At 37.8% G+C, this 21481-nt stretch overlaps 1 non-coding gene across 1 annotated transcript; it reads right to left on the bottom strand.

The window, feature by feature from the left end:
• Window positions 1-21142: 21142 nt before the first annotated feature.
• LOC114505897 lies at window positions 21143-21268 on the bottom strand. Its single transcript, XR_003685349.1, has one exon. It is a non-coding gene; the product is annotated as a U6atac minor spliceosomal RNA (small nuclear RNA).
• Window positions 21269-21481: the final 213 nt, after the last annotated feature.

The following is a 21481-nucleotide window of genomic DNA, read 5'->3' as shown; positions in this document are numbered from 1 at the left end:
GCACCATACACAAAAATTAATTTCAGGTGGGTAAAAGATTTAAATATAATTTATGGCACCATTAAATCCCTAGAGTAGAAAATAGACAGGGAAATCTCAGATATTCCATTCAACAATATTTTCACCGATATGTCCCCTAGAGCAAGGGACATAAAGGAAAAAAAATAGGCAAATGTGGTCTCATCAAAATAAAGTCCTTCTGCATGGCTAAAGAAAACAGCGTTAATATGAAAAGAGAACCAACCATATGAGAAAACATATTTGCCAATGATAGCTCAGAGAATGTTTTGATTTCCAAAAGATATAAAGAACTCACATGACTCCACTCTAAGAAGACAAGCAACCCAATTAAAAAAATGGACAAGGTACTTAAACAGACACTTTTGCAAGAAGGACACACAAAGAGTCCAGAGACATATTCTGAGATGTTCAGCCTTGGTAGCTGTCAGAGAAATGCAAATTAAAACCACAATGAGATACTGCTTCACACTGGTGAGAATAGCTATCATAAACAAAGCATCAAACAAGTGTTTGAGAGGTTGTGGAGAAAAGTTAACCCTAGTGCACTGTTGTTGGGATTGCATACTTGTGCAACTGCTGTGGAAAACAGTATGGAATTTCCTCAGAAAACTAAAAATTTAACTGCCTTTTGACCCAGCAATTCCACTGCTAGGCTTATGTCCTAAGAACCCTGAAACACCCATCTGAAAAACCTATGTACCTCAATGTTCATAGCAGCACGATTTACAATAGCCAAGTGCTGGAAGCCACCTAGGTACCCATCACTAAATGAATGGATCAAAAAACTATGGTACATTTATACAATGGAATTCTATGCAGCCGAAAGAAAGAAGGAGATTCTACCCTTTGCAACAGCATAGATGGAACTGGAGAGCATCATGTTAAATGAAATAAGGCAGGTGATGAATAACAAATACCTTTTGATCTCACCTTTAACAAGTATCTAATCAACAAAAGAAACAAGCAAACAAAATATTACCAAAGATACTCAAATTGACAACAGGGTGACAGTGATCAAAAGGGAGAGGACAGGGGATTATAGGGGAAGGGTTTGCAGAAACAATTATAAAGGACGTGTGGACAATAACAAAGGGGAGGTGGAAACAGTGGAGGGAGGTGGGGAAGGCTGAGGCGGTGGAGAGGGGGAAAATGTCAGAAAACTGACATGAACAACCATAAAAAATGTTAAAATAAACATAAAAATGTTGAACTGCCATATTGAACACCTGAAATGAATATAACTAATATACTGTTGTACATCAACTATACTTAAATAAAAATATTTTTATATAAAAATATAATTAAAGACATCTAAATTGAAAACAGGCTGACAATGACCAGAGAGGACAGGGGAGTGGATAATGGGGGAAAGGGGTGAAGGGTTTACAGGAATATTAAGGACACATGGACAATAACAAGTGGGAGTGGAGACAGGGGAGGGACGTGGGGAAGGCTACAGTGGTGGGGAGTGGCAGGGAGAAAAGTCAGAATGGTGTACTGAAACAACAATAAAAAATCTTAAAAAATAAAGTAAAATATACATAAGCCACATGTTGTTGCAATAATAATACCAATATCTCTTTGGGCATTGGATAATGCTTCACATACTCTAGCACACCAAAATACTATTCAGTGATCTCCCTCCAGAAGCAAAAGGAGACCTTACCCTCTTGGCCCATATGTACAGTAGGCCCAATGCTATGACCAGAAAAATCCAGGCAAGCTGGAGACACAACTTGAACCCATAACTCTATTACTTCAAACAAATGCTCACAAGCAAGTTTTCTGCCAACCAATCTCACAGACAGTTGTCCCCAAGCGATGGCCTCCCCAAAGCTCAACCAGTCCTCTCCTGCACCCCAGTTCATTGCCCCAAACCTCAGGTGATACTCACCCCTTAGAACCTTTTCCCTTTCCAGATTTGTTTCCTTTCCACATGCCTGGTGTATTTAAGTGGTTGATGTTTCCATTGGGTGTGCAGAGAAATTTGCAGAGACTGGGAACCCCCACAGTGTCACTCTCCCACTCCTGGGGGGGTCAGCCTGCCATCACCAGCTAGGGTCCAACATTGGGAAACATTACTATTATCATACAGTCACATGGGATCCTGCTGCTCACTACCAATAAACTCTGGAGGCAGTGGTTTTGTGAAAAAATAAATGGGTTGTTTATTCAAAGGCTATACAATTTTTTGGAAGAATAACAGGTTTCAGCCTCAAAGCCCATTCTCTTGAACATACCCACAGTCAAATAACTCCTCCACCCCTAGCCACCTCAGTTCAAGGATGTGCCTGGAATCCCTTCCCCCATTTAAAAATATACTGTCCTGGCCTGGCTGGTGTGGCTCACTGAATTGAGTGCTGGCCTGCGAACCAAAAGGTCACTGGTTCGATTCCCAGTCAGGACACATCCTTGGGTTTCAGGCCAGGTCCCCAGTAGTGGGTGTGCAAGAGGCAGCCACACATTGATGTTTCTCTCCCTCTCTCCCTCCTTTCCCCTTTGTATAAAATAATAAAATAAAATAAAATAAATACATAAAATAAAATAAAATACATAAAATAAAATAAAATAAAATAAAATAAAATAAAATAAAATAAAATAAAATAAAATAAAATAAAATAAAATAAAATAAAATAAAATAAAATAAAATAAAATAAAATAAAATAAAATAAACTGTACTTTGTGATAAGCAGGTGCCTGAAACATGATTATCTAGGTGGCTTGGCAGGTTCTGGTCATAGTCTCACTTCAGGTGAGTTTTGGAGTCTGTGCATGCTGATGTCCTTTCAGCATGCTCCCCTTTCCTCTGGTTGATCCACTGCCCCAGTGCTTATGTTGCATCACTTAGACAAATGACTCACTTACGCATTTCTGTGCCTTGTTTAGCAGGGCTGTGCAGAACAATTCACTGCTACAGTTTTCTGTGTAGGAGTGGTGCAGGGTTTGGCACCTGGTTATACAATCTGCAGGGCCTTCCAGTCTGGGAATGCTCTGGCCCCTGACTTGCGTTTGTGGGGCTAAGAAATAGACCAAGCTTCCATGTGCGCTCTGTCTTGAAAGTCCCAGACCAAAATCCCATGCAGTCCAGAGGCCAGAAGGAGGGTCTTTGTCCTCTGTCCAAATATTTTACTAGACTGGTACATGCATCATTCATCCAGGCCAGCATCCATCATGCTTGTTGCAGTATTTATGATCTTCCTCAGGTCACCATTAAAGTTTCTAGCTATACATATTGGCACAAGCACCTCAGCCTGGGTCAGGGAGTCACCTTGTTACACGTGTGTTGTGGGATTTTCAGCTCCCACGGCCCACACAGGCTTTGTGCAACTAGTGTCCCAAGCTGTGTTAGATGTTTACTGTTGCCTTGGGGATATGGGATTATGCCCTAGATCCTCTTTTTGATCCTGGGCTGCCTTCTATCCACCACCTTGGGGTTTCCTCTGAACCCTCCCTTCCCCAAGGGGGCAGCCTCTTGTGCCAAATCAGGATTTCTTCCCTCCCACAGTGATCTGGCAATACCTCCATGTTATAGTCCCATGCAATTTTATCACATGACAGTTTATGTAACCACCATCTCAATCAAAATATAAAACTAATTTACTGTTACAAAAGATTTATATTTGTATTATTTATTTTTATTTTTATCATTTATTTATATTTATATTTATGTGTTTCAGTCACTTTCATTTCTACAGTTGTGTGTTGAGGCGACTTGGAGAGAGGTCAGTAAAAATTGTTTCTATCCCATAAGTGCCTGTTTGTAGAGAATGTGACCATCCATTCATTACTTGTTTAATTATTTTCAATAATGCAATGTTTTCCAGGGGATTTTGAAAGCAAATTATCCCCAGGGACAGATAAAGTGTGGCCTAAATAATCTAAAAGATGTTCAAAATAGCATGGGTTAGAGTAATAATTCTTTGGTTCACATTAAATTCTTGCTGCCCTAAAATCAACAGAGTCTTTCTTCACTGTATGGTCAGATGCAAATTATTTATCCTGAGTACAAAACAAATAGATGTTCATACAACCTAACCTGAATGTGTACTAAGAAAATCAATTTGGAGTCCTAGCTTCTGCCTTCAGAGTGCCTGGATTTTTTTTCATGTGTTTTATTATTTTCTTCTTTTTCTAACATAGACTAATTTAGGGATTTAATTTAAAAAGACTGTGGATAAACCTGAATTTTCTTTTGTGATCTACACTGATTATCTCATTACCATTTTTTTCTCACTGACAATGCTTGTAATTCTATTAAGCATGGGGAGTAGAATCAGCAAAGGAGCATTTTCCATTAGACAACTATGAACCTGACAATTCTCACAAATTGTCTCACTAACCTTTGTCTCTAGAGAAAATCTAAGCAAAGTTTCCCATACACAGTGCTTCTGAAACTCTGAGGATCTGCTTTCATTCAGAGATTCTAAAATATACCATGAAATTATGCCACCAAGATAAGTTAAATTACCAGTAGACTAGCTGCCATTTTGTGTAGAAAGATGTATCAGAGGATTGAAAGCTGAGAATAACCTCAAACATGGGGACACTGTAATTATGAATTCCAAATGGAAGAATTCACACCTGAAGATATCACCACAATGAAATACATCTGAATTTGTGTTGTATGCTCATTTAGGATAAAATATCACCAAAATAGGCAACTTGTCGACAGTGTCAGCCTTTAAAAAATTATACTGAGTATCCTTGATTTTTCCTAAATTGAAATTCAGGGGAGCACACACACATATACATGCTCATTCACTCACTCTTAGAATTTTAAAACAGATACAAATGCATATAAGCAAAATATTCTCATCATAAATATTTAAAAACCAATGCTCTGACCATTTAATTTTCTTTATTAAACATTAGGAGGTAGCGTTCTCAAAGTCTATGTTTTGAGATTTCTACTTGTCATTTAAAAGGCTGCATTAAATAAGAATTGATACACAAAACATAATGGGAATGTCATTAAAGTTCCCATGGAAATGTCCAATGTTCTACCAATTTGGAGGGAGATTTAACAACCTTTATATATAACATTAAAAATTCATAAGCTCTCACAGTTAAATAGAAATGACTTGATTACTTAAATCTGTCTATACCATATGACACTGCCTTTTATAATTATCTAAGAATAGTAAGAATATTTCATTGAAACTCAAGTCATATATTTCAGCTGAATTTTGCTATTTCTTTGTTACTGTATCTCTGACAGAGATTTTAATTTCTTCTTTCATTTTACAAAAACATACACCAATGTTCAGTTATTAGCAATGTCCTTTATGTTCTTCTCCTATTTGGGCAATTTCATCGATTGTTGTGTTTTAAGTATCATATATGTGATGATTCCCAAATACTCATTTCTGTTCCTGCTCATTATTTTGAATTCTAGACCCAAACAGTCAACTACCAGCTTTACTTTTTTATTAATATATCATGCAATAATCAAAATATCTCCATAGCATAATTGCCTCTACAGCCACCCTGACTTTTTCCACTTACTAATCTCCATAGTGCCATAAGTAATATTATTATCAAGGCAAATTATAAATTTGTTATCCTACACTCTGCGTATCCATGAAATTAGAAAACAAATCATTCTGAGTACTTTTAATGTGCAACTCTTTTTATTTTTTTCAAAGTCACTTCTCAAGTTCACAGTCTACTTCTCTTCTGGAATCTTGCAATTGCCTCCTAACTTTCTACTTCCAGTCTCTATGTCATCATTCTTTACACTGCTTGTTGATTTATCTTCTTAAAACACAGATTGGATGAGACTGCAGTTGTGTTTCCTTAAAAAATGTTTCTTAGTGCACATACTTTAATGTTAAACCTTATGTAATATAATCCCAATATGTATTTTTCAGCTTGTTTTTCTTCTGGTCATATATTGACATATTTGCCATGCATGAGAGGGGAAAGTCTAATTTTTTTCCTAATTTGTATCTTAGCTTCGTCTCTTCCCACAGGCTGGAATTCTATATGTCCACACCCTTGCTCTGATAGTATAGTCTTATTTTTCAGGCAGTCATAATTTAAACATTCCCCTGTCCAAAATCTCATCTGCTACCCACCAACAATACATAATAGCTCACTTATTAACATAATGTTTGTATAACTCCATTAAATAATACTTTTATTAATTATTTTTCATTTATGTATAGTAGTCTGCCATTTTGTGGGGGATATGTTCCAAGACCACCAGTGAATACCTGATACTGTGGATAGTACAAAATCCTGTGTATGGGACTCCTGGCCAAGATGGAGGCATAGGTAGACACACTGTGCCTCCTCACACAACCAAATAGGGACAACGACAATTTAGAAACAGAATAACAACCAGAACTGACAGAAAATTGAACTATATGGAAGTCAGACAACCAAGGAGTTAAAATAGACACGTTCTTCCAGACCAGTAGGAGGGGTGGAGTCAGACAGCTGGGCACGGGTCGCAGCGCAGAGAGCAGAGCATTGGGACTGGGTGCCTAAGGCATCCAGGGTGTGCAAAACTGCACTGGACGAACCCTGGGTGCATGAGTGGCAGCTGGCAGATCCAGGCTGAGGGGTGGCAAATGGCAAACCCAGTGAGACAGCAATCATGAAGTAAGGCACTGCGCTCAAACCAGGATCCCAGCACTGGGAAATAGAGCCTTGGGGCACTGATTGAAAACACCTGTGAGGTTTGAGGCGCAGGGAGAGACTCCCAGCCTCATAGGAGAGGTCACTGGAAGGTCCCACAGGGTACACAAGCCCACCCACATGGGAATTGGCACCAGAGAAGCCCAGTTTGCTCAGGGGCAGCAGCAGAAGGGACTGAGGTCCAACGGAGAGCAGAGGAAGCACCATTGTTCCCTTTTGGACCTGGGCTCCACATACAGCATCATAACCCAGCGACTTGGTTGCCCTGCCCTGGTGAACAACTAAGGCTCCGTCCCTCATGTGTAAGAGGTGCGACCAGACCAAAGGAAAAAAAAAAAAAAAAAGATGGCTCAAACAGAAGAACAAATGAAAGCCCCAGAATCACTACTTTTAAGCCACCGAGAGATAGCCAACTTATCAGATGCACAGTTCAAAGCACTGGTGATCAGGATGCTCACAGAATTGGTTGATTTTGGGCACAAATTAGGTGAAAAAATGAAGGCTACAATAAGCGAAATGAAGAAAAATGCACAGGGACCCAATAGTGATGGAATGAAAGCTGGGTCTCACATCAACGGAGTGGACCAGAAGGAAGAATAAAAAACATACAATCAGAAAAGAATGAAGAAATAAGAATTCAAAAAAATGAGGAGAGGCTTAGGAACCTCCAGGACATTTTTAAACATTCCAATATTTGAATTATAGGGGTACCAGAAGGAGAAGAGGAAAAGCAACAAGTGGAAAACTTATTTTAACAAATAATAAAGGAGAACTTCCCCAATCTGGCAAAGAAAATAGACTTTCAGGAAATCCAGGAAGCCCAGAGAGTACCAAAGAAGTTGGACCCAAGAAGGAACACACCAAGGCACATCATAATTACATTAGCCAAGGTAAAAATGAAGGAGAGAATCCTAGAAGCAGCAAGAGACAAGGAGACAGTCACCTACAAAGGAGTTCCCATCAAACTGTCAGCTGATTTTTCAAAAGGGACCTTACAGGCAAGAAGGGACTGGAAAGAAGTATTCCAAATCATGAAAGGCAAGGACCTACATCCCAGATTGTTCTGTCCAGCAAAGCTTTCATTTAGAATAGAAGGGCAGATAAAGTGCTTCTCAGATAAGGTCAAGTTAAAGGAGTTCATCATCACCAAGACCTTATTTTATGAAATGTTAAAGGGACTTATCTAAGAAAAAGAAGGTAAAAAACATGTATAGTTAAATGACAGCAAACTCTCAATTATTAACAACTACACCTAAAACAAAAACCAAAAGAAACTAAGCAAACAACTAGAACAGGAACAGAACCAAAGAAATGGAGATCACATGGAGGGTTAGCAACAGGGGATTGGGAGGAGGAGAGAGGGGGAAAAGGTACCTGAGAATAAGTAGCATAGATGGTAGGTAGAAAATAGGGATAGGGCAAGAATAGTAGGGGACATGTAGAAGCTAAAGAATTTATGACACGTGAACATGAACTAAAGAGGGGGATGTGGGTGGGAGAGGGTGTGCAGGGTGAAGGGGAATGAAGGGGGAGTAATGGGAACACTGTAATAGCATAATTGATAAAAAACATATTTTTAAAAAATCCTGTATATGACATCTGTCCAGAAAATTTCAATCCATTTTTAGCATAACAAGAACAGTTTGCATGACACTAATGTAACCTGGCAGCCAAGGAGAGTGAACTGGAATGTGCATGCATGAACAATGATGACTTCACTCTACTAGTCAGTGGGGGCAGTAGATGCCATGGAGTGAACATGTGTATTGTGTCGCCACCATACTCAAAATGAGCAAGTAGAGCAATGAATGTGCATCAAATTTTGCATTAAGCTTGAATGTTCCTCCAAGGAAACTATTTAGATTATTCAGAAGACCACAGCTATGGGCAACTGGTGACTGGCAGCTTCATCATGACCATGCAGCCTATTCATGTATCATGTCTCATGCAGAAGTGGTTTGTTTGTTTATTTGTTTGTTTTGTTTTGTTTTATCAAAATATCAAATAACCCAGGTGACTCAGCCCCTGTACAGCACAGATTTGGTGCCCTGTGGCTGCTGGCTGTTACCAATTTTAAAATAATCATTGGAAGGGAAGGGATTTCAGACAATCAGTGAGATTCAGGAAAATCTGATGTGGCAGCTGATGGAAATTGGGAGAACTGTGTGAGGTACCAAGTTGCCTTCTTTGAAGGGGCCTGAGACATCATTGTCCTATGTACAGTTTCTTGTATCTTCTTAAGTTTATATATCATTCTATTCCTTACTTTTATCCAACTTTTATACATTTTATTGATTATACTATTACTGTTGTCCCACTTTCTCCCCTTTATTCCCCTCTGTCCTGTAACCCCCAACATGCATCACCCCTTAGTTCATGTCCATGAGTTGTACATATAAGTTCTTTAACTTCTCCATTTCCTATACTATTCTTAACCTCCTCCTATCTATTTTGTACCTACTATTTATGCTTCTTATTCCTTGCACCTTCTCCCCTCATTTTCCTCCTACCCCTCCCCATGGATCTCTATTTCTGTGATTCTGTTCCTGTTGTACTTGTTTGCTTAGTTTGTTTTCATATTTTTAGGATCAGTTTTTGATGAATGTGAGTTTGTTGCACTTTAATGTTCATAGTTTTCAGTCATCTTCTTTTCCTTAGATAAGTTCCTTTATATAGAGCTGGGTGATGATGAACTCCTTTAACTTGACCTTATCTGGGAAGCACTCTATCTGTCCTTGCATTTTAAATGATAGCTTTGCTGGATAGAGTAATCTTGGATGTAGGCCCTGTCCTTTCATGATTTTGAATATTTCTTTCCTGCCTATTCTTGCCTGCAAGGTTTCTTTTGAGCATCAGCTAATAGTCTTATAGGCACTCCTTTGTAGGTAACTGTCTCCTTTTCTCATGCTGCTTTTAAGATTGTCTCCTTAACTTTAATCTTGGGTAATGTAATTATGATGTACTTTGGTGTGTGCTCCCTTGTGTGCAACTTCTTTGGAACTCTCCGAGCTTCCTGGACTTCTGGGAAGTCTATTTCCTTAGCAAGATTGGGGGAGTTCTTCATTATTTGTTCAAATAAGTTTTCAATTTCTCGGTCTTCCTCTTATCCTTTTGGCATCCCTATGATTCAGATATTGGAATGTTTAAAGATGTCCTGGATGTTCCTAAACCTCTCCTCATTTTTTTTTTAATTCTTGTTTCTTCATTCTGTTCTGCTTGAATGTTTTTATTCTTTCGTCTGATCCAAACTGTTTATTTGAGTCCTTGTTTCCTTCCCTTCACTGTTGGTTCCCTGTTCATTTTCCTTTAATTAACTTTTCATGGCCTTCACTCTTTCCTGTATTTTGCAACCATACTGAACCATTTCTGCGAACATCCTGATTACCAGTGTTTTGAACTCTGCATCTGATAGGTTGGCTATCTCTCCATCATTTAGTTATATTTTTTCTGGAGTTTTGATCTGTTTTTTTTTTTTTTTTTTTTCATTTGGGCCACAGTTACTTTTCTCAATGTACCTGTTTATGTAGTAAGGGGTGGAGCCTTAGGTATTCACTAGGGCTTGGCAACCCACGTCACTGTGTTGTGGTGCTGTATATGGGGAAGTGGCCCAAAAGGAAACAATGTCACTTGCTGGGCTCTCTGCTCGCTTTCAGTAACTTCCTCTGCTATCCAAAAGCAAATTGTGCTCTTTAGGTGCTGATTCCCTGCTCGGTGGGTTTGTGTACATTCTGGGACCCCGTGGGTCTCTCCAATGAACTCTCCTGTGAGGGTGGGAGTTTCTCCCACCACAGCCCCCACAGGTTTTTTAGGAAGAGGTTTTCAGGCTTTATTTCCCCATGCTGAAAATCTGGGTTGTACAATCTGTCTCTTCCCAGTTGTTCTTCCCGGTTTATCCTCATGCCAATGTGGGACTGCCTGGTTCACCGTTCACCACCTCACTGGGTCTGCTAGCTGCTGCCTTGCCCACCCATGTCCTCCAGCCACTGCCTTGCCACACATCCTATCTACCCCAGCTGCCCATCTCCATCCCTCCTACCAATCTGTATGAATGCTTCTTCTTTAAATCCCTGGTTGTCAAACTTACATACAGTTCTATTTTCTGGCAGTTCTGGTTTTTTTTTTTTTTTTTTTTCCGTTTTTAAATTTGTTATTCTCGTTCTTTTTGGTTGTGTGAGGAGGCACAATATACCTACTTATGCCTCCATCTTGACCAGAAGTCCTATTTCTTGAATTTTTTTATCTTCAATAAATGTCTATATTTTTCATATTAAATGGCTGGATGCCTTTCGGACATACCTTGTATATATGTGTGTGTATAAAATCAAATAAATTGAGAAAAAGTAAAATTGAAAATAGAATGTACAAGAAAAACTTTAATAATGGCATTCACAAGGCTACTTTTTCCTTCATCAATGTCAGTACCTCAATTGTAAGCCATAGGATGTTGCGTGGGTCACCGGCCAGCAGTGATCACGGAATGCTGTGGATGGCTCATCAAAAAACACGCAAGAAAAAAACATGCACAGAGACAAACTAGTTTCTGTGGGGAAGTAGGGACGAAATGGCCACCTCCCCTAGTGGGGAGCGTGCCGATTTACCGTCCATACCTGCTTTTATTGGGCTCATTTTGCATAATAATTCAGGTAAAGTACAGTACTCATTAGGGGGAAGTAAGGAACCATAGAAAACAAGGATCTCTGCTGGTCTATTTTGAGTCGGGGTCAAAGAGCTGTAAGACTTTGAGGAACATAACTTCCTCCTTGGACCCCTCTCATTCAACTGAGAGCATTCTAAACAAAGAAGGTTTCACAATAATTTACATATTCTTTCTTAGGCCTGATCACCCAGGGAATCCACCCTTTTCAGCACAGAGCTGCACCACCCTGTCATTGTTTCAGACTTAGGTGGAGCAAGGGAACTAAGGCAATAAGGAGATTTTCTCCCAGATGATGAGAACTCAGGCTATGTCAAAGCCGAGGAGTGAGGGTCCATCACTGCCTTTTGCTGCAGCCCCCCAAGTCCTTCTTTTGGAGGACCTCCCAAAGTGATCGTGCCTGGCTTAGGTCGTTCCCCCCATGGGAATCTTACCTGTCTTTGGCTAACCGACCAAGCTTTTTGGGGTTCAGTTATGAATAAAGCAGCAGAAGCAGCATTCCTGCCAGGGAGATAAGCTTTTGTCTCCATGCTGGCTTACGGTTCCAAGGGCGTTCCCTTAGCCTTAGCCTAGGCGGGGGTTTCAGCTTCTGATACCAGGCAGGGCTGTTCCCAACAATAGGAGATGGTGTCATTTTTTTCTTAAATTACCTGTAACTAAAGCAGTTTCAAGTCTTAGAATTTAGACATTGTGCCAATATATTTTTCTTTCTCAATTTCTTTATTTGTAATTTATTTAAAATACAATACACAAATTTTAAGTGTACACTGTGATGAGATTTGTCAAATACACCTGAATAATCCCCACCATAATCAAGATACACATTTCCATCAGACTAAAATTTCCCTCCTCAGTTTTTTTTAAGATTTTATTTATTTACTTTTAGAGAGGGAAGGGGGAGAGAGAGAGAGAGAGAGAGAGAGAAGAGAAACATCAATGTGCGGTTGCTGGGGGTTATGGCCTGCAACCCAGGAATGTACCCTAGCTGGGAATCGAACCTGGGACACCTTGGTTCCCAGACCGTGCTCAATCCACTGAGCTATGCCAGCCAGGGCTCCTCCTCAGTTTTTGTGGTTAGTTTTATTTCCTGACCCATGACCCAGGTGACCAGTGAGCTTCTTTATGTGACTATTGATTAATTCTGCTTTTTAGAATTTCATATAGAGTCATAACACATCATCTCTGTGACTAGCTTTTTACACTTAGCATAGCATTTTTGAAATTAATTCATATTTTGGTATCTATAGTTTATTTCCTTCTACTACTATATTTCATTGCATATATCAGAAGTAGTGTTTCTATTCACCTGTTAATGGCTCTTCAGTTGTTTTCATTTATTATTTATTATGAGTAAAATATTGTGTACTGCCATGACCATTTATTTACAGAGATCTACATGGATGTAAGTTCCATGGCTCTTGGATAAATACTTGGGAGTGAAATTGCTGGTTCACAGGGAAGTATGTGTAGTCTTTTAAGAAAATGCCAAATTTTTAAGCGATTACACCATTTTATGCTACCACCAACAATGTGTGAGAATTCTCATCACTGTATATCTCCACTAATATCTAACATGCTTAACGTTTTTAATTTTAGCCATTCTAGTGGGTGTGTAATTGTATCCCATCATGGTTTTGAATGTATCATTAATAAACTATAAAAATATTTCCATATGTTTATATATCTTCTTGTATAAAATATCTATTTAAATAATTATTTTATTCTAGGCTCCTTGTTTGTTTATTACTGAATGTTACTTATATATTTTATATATAAGTACATTATTAGATAAAATTTTGCTTTTGTTTCATAATATATGAATTCTTGTCTACTCCAAGGTAGAACTTACAGTTTTTGATTTTATGCTTAGGGATAGAATCCATTTCAAGTGAAGTCCTGTGTATGTTGTGAGGTAATGCCAATATACATATTTTCCATATGAATGTCAAGTTGTTTCTGTATCATTTATTGAAAAGGCTAGCATTTGCTCCTCGAACCCTGGTCAAAAGTCAACTAAACACATAAGTGCACATTTATTTCTAAACTTTCTATTCTGTTTATGTTTAGTTATTTAGCCATCTTCAAACCAATAATACACCATCTTGAATGACTAAAGCTTAATAATAATTCTTGAAATCAGTCATACTTATACTCCAATTTGGTTCTCCCTTTGAAACACTCTTTAGGTTGTTCTTGGTGCATGAAATGTTCATATCAATTTTAGAATCAGTTACACATTAATACATTTTTTATAATCCTTGAGTAATTTATTTTTATGAGGATTAACCTTCATTTTTTAAGATTTTTTTATTGTGCCCTGGCTTGGCGTAGCTCAGTGGGTTGAGCGTGGGCTGCAAACCAGGCATCGCAGGTTCGATTCCCAGTCAGGGTACATGCCTAGGTTGCAAGCCATGGCCCCCACCAACTGCACATTGATGTTTCTCTCTCTCTTTCTCTCTTCCTTCCCTCTCTAAAAATAAATAAATAAACTCTTTTAAAAAGATTTTTTATTGTTATTCTTGTGGATATTTTAAAATTTATGCAACTTGGCCCTGGCTGGCATAGCTCAGTGGATTGAGCGCGGGCTGGGAACCAAAGTGTCCCAGGTTCGATTCCCAGCCACGGTACATTCCTGGGTTGCAGGCCAGAACCCCCAGCAACCGCACATTGATGTTTCTCTCTCTCTCTCTCTCTCTCCCCCTTCCCTCTCTAAAAATAAATAAATAAATAAAACACTGTTTAAAAAAAAATTATGCAACTCATTCAAAGTAATCAACAAGCCTCTAGTTTCTTCACAAACACCTTAGGTAATGTGAAGTCCAATGAATGCTGAGTATTTTTACAACTTACCATATATTAAAGCCATCATAAGTATTTCTAAGTATTTTTCAAAGGTTTTAATAGTGATAATAGGTATCTTGAGTGTGAAAGAGGATTTTAAACAGTCAAGTGTTTTGCATGTGTATGTGTGTGCATATTATATCTATTGTATGGATGTATGTATATATGTGAGTGTGTAGGTTTACTGTTGTGAATACATGAAAAAGACTTTCTTCTTTTTTATTATTAATTATTGTATTACTTTCTCAAACAATGGTAAACCCACTTTGGTGAATACTATAAATAAGGAGTCAGTAAGAGAAAAATAAAATCTTTATTTTTTTCAATATATTGTTGAAAGATCAATACTGTAGAATTTGCACCAGTTATCAAAAGACCCATAGAAAATCCACTGAAATGTTGGCCATTTAAGATTAGTAATAATTGATAGTGAATAAAAGTGTTATGGATTAGGGCCAAATTTGAATTATTATGTGTGACACTGAGATAAATTTTTCTGTGCTTCATATTACAAATTCTTGAAGGAACACTAAGAATAACAGAAATCCTATTATAATAATATATTATTTCATATATTCTGATTTTGTTAAATTTTCTTTTTTGTTTTATTTTTTTCCTTTTTTATTGTTGTGCAATTACAGTTGTCTTCACATTCCCCCCATCACTACCCCCATTCTAACCAGGCCCACCTCACACATTTAATACTCCACTCCCATTGACTTTGTCAATGGGTACTTTATACAAATTCTTGATGACCCTTCCCCTTCTTTGCCCAGTTACCCTCCTCCACCCTCCCCTCTGGTCACTGTCAGTTTATTCTTTATTTCAATGCTTTGGTTCTATTTTGCTCACTTGTTTGTTTTGTTCATTAGGTTCCAATTATATGAGAGATCATATGGTATTTGTCTTACACTACCTGGATTATTTCACATTACAATAATGCATTCCAGTTCCATCCATGATGCCTCTAAGGGTAGGTGTTCTGTCTTCTTTTCTACTGCATAGTATTCCCTTGCATAAATGTACCAAACTTTTTTGATCCACTCCTTTACTGAAGGGTGCTTAGCCTGTTTCCACTGCTTGGCTATTGTAAATACTGCTGCTATAAATATTGGGGTGCACAGGTTCTATTGGATTGGTGTTTCAGGCTTCTTAGTGTATAAACCCAGTAGTGGAATTGCCAGGTCAAAAAGCAGTTCCATTTTAGTTTTCTGAGGAAATTCCATAGTTTTCTATAGTGGCTGCACCAGTCTGCATTCCCACCAACAGTGTACTAGGGTCCCCTTTTCTCCACAGCCTCAACAGCACATGTTGTTTGTTGATTTGTTTATGATAGCCACTCTGACTAGTGTGAAGTGGCATTCCATTGTGATTTTAACTTGCATCTATCTGATGGCCAGTGATGCTGAGCAGCATTTCTTGTTGGGTCCTTTGTATGTCCTCCTTAAAGAAGTGTCTCTTCATATTGGATTGTTGGTCTTCCAGACATAGAGTTTTGTGAGTTCTTTATATATTTTGGAGATCAAACTCTTGTCTGAGGTATTATTGCCAAATATATTGTCTTATACTGTTGGTTCTCTTTCCATTTAGTTGATGTTTTCTTTAACCTTGCAAAAACTTTTTTAATTTGTTGAACTCCCATTTGTTCATTCCTTCTTTTATGCCCCTTGCTTTAGAGGACATATCAGTGAAAATGTTGCTGTGTGGACTATCTGAGATTTTCCTGCCTGTGTTCTCAACTCACACTATTATGTTATTGCAACTTATATTTTAGTGTTTTATCCATCTTGAGTTTATTTCGATGTATAGTGTAAGTTGGTGGCTGAGACCAATACCATTTCTTGAAGAGGATATTTTTACTCCATTTCATGCTCCTGCCCTTTTTGTAGAATATTAATCAACCATAGAGACATGGGTTTATTTCTGGTTTCATTGATCTATGTGTCTGTTGTGAGGCCAGTACCAGAACACTTTGATTACAGTGCTCTTGTAATATAGATTGATAACAGCTATGTGATCCCTCCTATTTTGTTCTACTTTTTCAAAATTGCTGAGGCTATTTGGGATCAATAATGAATCCATATAAATTTTTGAAATGTTTTTTCTATATCTGTGAAATATATAATTGGGACTTTTGCCAATTTTATTTACTTATTTTTAGAAAAGATAAGGAAGGGGGAAGGAGTGGGAGAAAATCATCAATGTTTGGATGCCTCTCAAGTGTCCGCTACTGAAGGACCTGGCCCACAACCCAAGCATGTGACCTAAACTGAGAATTGAACTGGTGACCCTTTGATTTTCAGAACAACACTCAATCCACTGAGACACAGCATCCACAGCTGTCATCGGTATTTTCATTGTGATAGCGTTGAATCTGTAAATTACTTTGGGCAGTATCAAGAATTTGATGATACAAATTGTTCCAATCCATGAACACAATATATGCTTCCATTTCTTTTTTTTTAAGATTTTATTTATTTATTTTCAGAGAGGGAAGGGAGGGAGGGAGAGAGAGAGAGAGAGAGAGAGAGAGACAAACATCAATGTGAGGTTGCTGGGGGTCATGGCCCGAATCCCAGGCATGTGCCCTCACTGGGAATCGAACCTGCGACACTTTGGTTCGCAACCCAAGCTCAGTCCACTGAGCTACGCCAGCCAGGAAAAATATGCTTCCATTTCTTTGTGTCTTCCTCAATTTCTTTCTTCTGTGTTGTGTAGTTTTCTGAGTACAGGTTTCTTACCTCCTTTATTAGGTTTATTCCTAGGTATTTTATTTTACTTATTGCTATACTAAATGGTATATTTTCCTAATTTCTGTTTCTTATATTTTAGTGTTGGTGTACAAAAATGCCTTTGATTTCTACATATTGACTTTGTATGCTGCTGTTTTGTCAAATTCCCTTATTAGGTGGAGTAGTTTTTTGGTGGAGCCTATAGGGCTGTCTATGTACACTATCATGTCATCTGCAAACAATGACAGTTTTTCTTCCTCCTTTCCTATTTGGATGCAATTTATGTATTTTTTTTTTACTGTTCCCTATGGCTAGGACTACGAATACTATGTTAAATAGAAGTAGTGAAAGTGGACACCCTTGATTTGCTGCTGATATTAGTGGGGAAGATTTAGATTTTGCCCATTGAGTATGATGATGATTATAGGTTTCTCGTATATAGCCCTTATGATGTTGATGTATGCTCTCTCTACTCTCACATGCTAAGTGTTATTTTATCATAAATGGTGCTTTACTTTATCAAATTCCTTTCTGCATCTATTGATATGACCATTTGCTTTTTGTCCTTCTTTTTGTTTGTGATATGCATTGAAATTATTTATTTCTGAATATTGTAGCATTCTTTCATCCTTGGGATGAATTCCACTTGTTCATGGTGTATGATCTTTCTAATATATTGCCGGATGTAGTTTGTCAATATTTTATTGATGATTTTAGCATCCATGTTCATCAACAATAGTGGTCTGTAGTTTTCTTTCTTTGTTATGTCTTTATCTGGTTTTGGGATTAGAATGATGCTGGTCTCAAAAAAAGACTTTAGTAGTCTTCTGTCTTGAATTTTTTGGAATAATCTAGGAAGGATAGTGTTTAAGTTTTCTTCGAGGGCTTTTAAAATTCTGTGAATCTGTCTGGTATAAGGCTTTTGTGTGCTGGGAATTATTGCTTCAGTTTCACCAGGTGTTTTTACTGGCATAAGGCTTTTGTGTGCTGGGGATTACTGCTTCAGTTTCACCAGGTGTTTTAGGTCTGTTCATGTTTTCTGCCTCTTCTTCATTCGGTTTTGAAAGATTATATTTTTCTAGAAATTTGTCCATTTGACCAGGTTTTCAAATTTCTTTGCATACACTGGTTTGTAGTAGTTTCTTACAGTCTTTTGTATTTTTGTGTTGTCAGTTGTAATCTCTCCTCATTCATTTCTGATTTTATTTATTTAGCCCCTCTCTTTTTCTTGATAAGTCTGGCTGAAGGTTTCTCAGTTTTGTTTATCTTTTCAAACAATCACTTCCTGGATTTATTGACCCTTTGGATTTTTTTTGTCTCTATTATGATCTTGGTTATTTCCTTCCTTCTACTTGCTCTGGGCAGTCTTTGTTTTTGTTCTTCAAGTTCTTTTAGGTGTAGGGTTAGGTTGTTTGTTTGAAATGTTTCTATTTTTTTTAGGTGGACCTATATCACAATGAACTTCCCTGTCAGGCCTGCCTTTGCTGTGTCCCATAAGGTTTTGGTTGTTGTGAGTTGATTTTCTTTTTTAAACAAAAATTTAATTGTTGTTCAAGTACAGTTGTCTGACTTTTACCCCCACCCCAGCTCACCCCCCAGTCTTCCCCACCCCCTCCCATTTCTACCCTTGCCTTGTTATTGTCCATGGAGAATAACATATCATTCTCCTGAAAGGTTCTATATATATATCAGTTAAATCCATTTCATCTAGGGCATTATCCAATGCCTCAATATCTTTGTTGATATTTTGTTTGGAAGATATATCCATTTTTGACAGTGGGGTATTAAAATCCCCTACTATTATTGTGTTACTTTCAATATCTTTCTTGAAGTCCTCCAAGATTTTCTTTATGCATTTTGGTGTTCTTATGTTTGGTGCATATATGTTTATAAGGTTTATGTATTCTTGATGGATTCTTCCCTTGAGTTTTATGAAGTGACCTTCTGGATCTCTCTTTCTGGCTTTTTTTTTTTTTTTTAGTCTATTTTGTGTGATATGAGTCTTGCTGCACCGGCTTTTATTTCCTATCCATTTGCTTGGAAAACTTGTGTCCAGCCCTTCACTTTCAGTCTGTGTAGGTCTTTTGTTGTGAGGTGGGTCTCTTATAAGCACCCTATGTGTGGGTCATGCTTTCTTATCCATTCAGCTATTCTATGTCTTTTGACTGGAGCTTTTTATTCATTTACATTTAAGGTTATTATTGATAGGTACTTATTCATTGGCATTGTTTGCTTTTGTACTTGTAATCCTCTCTCCTTCTTTTCCTTGATCTTCCTTTTTTATAAAAAGATTTTATTATTTATTTATTTTTATACAGAGGGGAAGGAGGGAGAGAAACATTAATGTATGATTTCCTCTCATACTCCCCCTACTGGGGACATGGCCCACAATCCAGGTATATGCCCTGACTGGGAATCGATCCAGCAACCCTTTGGTTTGTAGGCCAGCACTCAATCCCCTGAGTCAAACAAGCCATGGCTCCTTCATTTTCTTAAAGCAGTCCTGTTAGCATGTCTTTCAATGCTGGTTTGGTGAAGGTATATTTTTTTACCTTCTTTTTTTTTTTCCCTGGGAAACTGCTTATTTCACCTTATGTTTTAGTTGAGAGCTTTGCTGGGGAGAGTAGTTTTGGTTGCAGGTTTTGTTTTTTGTTACTTGTAGTATTCATTTCCATCCCCTTCTGGCATGTAGTATTTATGCTGAGAAGTCAGCAGCTAGCTTTATTAGAGCTCCCTTGTATGTTATTTCCCCCTTGCTGCCTTTAAGATTCTCTTTTTCTTTAGATTTTGTCATTTTAATTATGACGTGTCTTGGAGTGTCATTTTTTGGGTTCATCTTGCTAGGAGTGCTTGGTACTTTCTGAACTTGCATGGCTTTTTCCCCTCTCCGGGTTAGGTATTATTTATGTCAATATTTTTTCAAACAGTTTTTCTATCTCTTGACCCTTTTATTCTTTTGTTATTCCTATCATTCAAATGTTGTTGCATTTCATACTGTCCACAGTTACCTTAAGGTATCTTCATTTTTTTTTCAGTCTTTTGCAATGCTGCTTTTTTACTGATTATTTATTTCCACCCTGTCTTCCAGCTCACTAATTCATTCATTCTTCTTTTTTTTCCCCACTTCGCTTTCTGTTGTCTCTTTAATGTACCACCAATGGGTTTTATGCAACCTTCCTTATGTTTTCCCTTTTGATTCTAAATGTATAAAATGAGCTGCAAAACTGCTATTCTCTGGAGCATTTTCTCAATCCCTTGTGATCTTGCTTTCCAGGCACATCCTCAAAAGTGTGTCTCAAATACATTCTTATAAAATTTTTCTATAGGTTTGGGTTTTTGTGTTGACACCTGGAAATGTTCCTGATTGCCTTTATATGTACATTCTTTGATTTCTCTTTTGAACTATTTGTAACATCTTACTGGTGCCCTCAGTAATGAATGAGATAAATAAAATATTTCATATGTGTTTATTTTATATTTGTTATGAGTCCTGATTTTAAGATTTTTAAAGAAAAGTCTCCTCTACACACAGTACAGTGACAGATAATAAATTAATTAATTAACTCATAATTCATCATTCAGTACTAATGCAATTTTATTGTGTCATAGCTCAGCATATAATATTAGCTCGATATCTAAAATATGGTTGATGCTCAATAAATTTTTGTGAAATAACCTTTTTGCTCTTTTGCTACCTATCTGGAAGTCTTATTTATTGTCAGAGGAGTCCCCTCAACTACATTCATTTCACGTCTTCCCAAGGCCCTCACACACAGCAGATGTGGCCTTTGTTTGTGTGATTTGAAGACTCAGAGCCTACTCCCCCCATGCGACCCGCTTTCAGAGTCTTAGTAAAAATCAGAAAAGGTGTCAAAACAAACAGTCTGGTAATTAAAGAAAATACCTGTCAGCTCACCTCCCAACTCCCCAACCCCCACAAGCAAGGATGGGAGGTGGGTAGCATTTCCCAGCTAAGAACTTTGTGCCTCTGTAAGTTAATTTCCACTCTTCATGAAGGTTAAGCAGGTGTCATTAAAAGGATCAGTGATTCACTTTTCTCATTTTTGGCAGGTCTTCAGGGAGAAAAGAGGGCAGAGGAGGTGAATGCATGATAATGTGAGGTGCTAATTCTATTATGACAGGACCAGCCTTACAATTATGGGGCAGTTAAGGAAAAGTCTACCTCCCTCATGATCATGTTTTGACTGCAGTCTGAGACATAAGGTTTGGCCTTAAAAGATTTGTGTTTATTCAAAAACAGTGGTTAGATGCCACGAAGTAGGTGGCAATGCCTTAACCGTATGTGTGTTGTTAGGTCCAAGGGCCTCTTCCATCCTTGTCAAGGGGAGTGCTAACCTTCTCTCCTTTCATACAACACTCATTCTTCTTCTTTATCCAGCCTGCGTGTAAATCCTTCAAGTGTGTATTTTATTTCAGATATTGTATTCTTCATTTCTTCCTGGTTCTTGTTTATAGTTTCTATTTCCCTTTTCATGCTGTTGTTGTTCCCACTCAGTTCCTTGTAGTTGTTTGTGAGTTAATTGCATGTCCTTATTCCCATTCTTTTGAATTCTATATTTGATAGTTTTCT

The sequence above is a fragment of the Phyllostomus discolor genome, chromosome X (assembly GCF_004126475.2).
Source record: "Phyllostomus discolor isolate MPI-MPIP mPhyDis1 chromosome X, mPhyDis1.pri.v3, whole genome shotgun sequence".
Classification (NCBI taxonomy): Eukaryota; Metazoa; Chordata; class Mammalia; order Chiroptera; family Phyllostomidae; genus Phyllostomus; species Phyllostomus discolor.
This window is presented reverse-complemented; position numbering and strand designations above follow the sequence as displayed.